The 2690-nt window shown below is 34.0% G+C and overlaps 1 non-coding gene across 1 annotated transcript; it reads left to right on the top strand.

Annotated features, from left to right (window-relative positions):
* The first annotated feature begins 1910 nt into the window (after nt 1-1910).
* On the top strand, nt 1911-1982 carry TRNAT-CGU (transfer RNA threonine (anticodon CGU)). The gene has a single exon. It is a non-coding gene; the product is annotated as a tRNA-Thr (tRNA).
* Nucleotides 1983-2690: the final 708 nt, after the last annotated feature.

Below are 2690 nucleotides of genomic sequence, written 5' to 3'. Positions count from 1 at the left end.
CACGGAATTACGAGATAGAGCGCTAAATATCGCAAATATGGTCGGATTTTACTCACGTAGGCTTTATTCGGAATCAGTACGGAGCTCGAATAAGTGAAATGGAGAAAATCTGTAGTCATCATTTACTGTACATCGCGATTGCCTTATAACCAGGGTGCGGAATTTTATGTGCTAAAAATTTAAATATATTTATTTTTTATGTGCTGAAAACTACGAAAATATTTGCTAAAAATAAAAAAAAAAATATATATTTTTTTAAATATGACAAAAATATCTTACTTAGCTTGGAAAAAGAAAGTTACTAGGTACTCACCAACCACACTTGAGTGCTAGTAGTTGGCCGAGAATTGCAGTGAACAACAAAGGTCATCTCCAAATTCTCCATCACAAATGCATGCCGATTATCTCTGAACAACGACTTATACTGTGAAAACGGTCTTTCCACATCACAGGACGTCAGACGTGCATATTTAAAGAGAGGAATGTCACAAACACATATACCGTCAATTTCACCTACAGGCGCACCCTCCAATACTTGAGCAACTTTACACATTTTTTTATATCCACTGTTTTTCCCAAACACATTCTGGAATTTGTCCCTTAGTACTTGTACTTCTGAACCTGGTAGCGAGTCTACTTTAATTTTCACGGTACGCACCTCTCTATTTCAGACAACAGGTTTTTGGATGTTTCGAGTTTTCTTTTATGGTGTCACACAAAAAGCTTAGATTTGCTAATAGGAAAGCCAAATCATTTTTTAAACAACCATCTTTCAGTATATCTTGAAGGATACCGATTGACGAAGCCGATAACAGGGAATCACAAAAAGACGTATTACCTTTCTTGATGGACATGAGCGAGAGGCGAGAGATTTGTTTAAATTAAATAATGTTCATACCCGAGCTCTTATCTGTTGTGTTTCACAAAGCGTTGAATGAAATCATCTTCAGCAACAATAAACATTCCTAATTATGTGTTACAAGATCTCTCCTCCTTGTCCATGTTAATTTATTATCTGATAATAACACTGATATGCTGTCTAGCAGTTCTCAGAACTTGAGGCGATGCTACTACAAAAATGGATCACGGATACACCACACAGCGCTTAGAAACAGGAAGCAACCAAGAATTCTTAAAAAGATAACGTACTTCTGAGTTACATAATTGATTTAGTTTTAAAATATTTAAAAGTTCTTGTAAAAAATTATGTAAGTAAAAAAACTCCTAGATTTATGTGTTTATAATAGATTTCCTGAAAATATTTATTTATATAATTTTTTTGTGAAAATATGTGTTTTTATGTGAAATAATATTCGGGTTTTAAACTTGAAACTTCAGGTTCGGAATTTTTAACTTTGTTCATTGTGTTTTATCACACGCAAAAATAATATTTAATTACGTAGGAATCCGCTCCTTACTTATAACACGAGGCGCAACTCACCACCTGAAACCCCACGGTATAACCGAAATGTGTCGTACAGTATAAAACCTGGTGTTATAACGAAATGTAGCCTATGTGACGTTATTAACATGGCATGCTCGTAATATTATACATGCAAATAAGATATAACTTGCGGTGTCTTTCTAATATCAAGTTGATTTCTCATCTTATTATTCTTATTCCTAAATACAGGCGGACATAGTAGGCCTAAGAGATTTTCATGACGTAAAGTCAATAACATGGCTGTTTTCCAAATGAGTCAACAGAGATATAACATTTTAATGTACGCCTACATATATTCCGATCCTAGACCGAGTTCGAAATCATGAACAAAGCTTTCATATAGCTTCAAAGCTAATTTTTAACTATTGCATGTAGTTAATACGCAATTACCGAGTCAATTTCACGTCACATAAGTCAACGATCCTTCTCTAGATTCCTTTCCATAAATCAGATGTTACTCATATCTGCCTCCTTAGCTCAGTGGTAGAGCACTGGTCTCGTAAACCAGGGGTCGTGAGTTCGAACCTCATAGGAGGCATGGTAAATTTTTAACTTTTAACACGACACAAGATTCCCTGATTTACGCATTTATAAGTCAGTCATGTTTGGTTAGGTACCGACACTATGAATGTAATGCTAGGTCGTTAGTTGCGTTTCGCCTGAGTTTAAGTGAACCTCTGTATTGTTTATTATGCATTTTTCTTTCAAAATACATAACTTTTCGTCTATTGCAGTGATGTCAAAGCAAGCACATTTTTCTGTCCTTGACGTCATGCGCGGGCATTAAGCGCTAGGTATGCTAGGAGGAATAAGCAGCCTGTTGGATTAAGAAAACAGTGGTGCACAAACTTCAAACGGAACGTGAAATTTTATGTCGTTATTTTTATATGGCTTCTTTCTGTTTGTTATTTTATATATTGTCTGTAAAACAAAAGTACTAACATCTATTTCTTAGCCTAATATTGCAGTTGTGTTTTAAACGTTAATAACATAATAAAGAGTAAAGAAGGAATATTCACACAAATTCCATAATAACTACAACTATACTGTACTAAGTGAATTAAACACATCATTCATAAAGAAAGTGTTATCCCAAAGAAAGATACTGAATATGACATGATAAGTTGAAATTGATATTGATGGTATCTTTAGCCTTATAAAAGTAATCAAAACAATATTATAGTACAAAGCAAAGTTGTCTAGGTATATGTTTTAACTGTAACTAATATTACATAATAAAACTCTT

The sequence above is a fragment of the Periplaneta americana genome, chromosome 12 (assembly GCF_040183065.1).
Source record: "Periplaneta americana isolate PAMFEO1 chromosome 12, P.americana_PAMFEO1_priV1, whole genome shotgun sequence".
Classification (NCBI taxonomy): domain Eukaryota; kingdom Metazoa; phylum Arthropoda; class Insecta; order Blattodea; family Blattidae; genus Periplaneta; species Periplaneta americana.
Note: the sequence above shows the minus strand (reverse complement) of the source record. Positions and strands in the feature narration are given on the sequence as shown.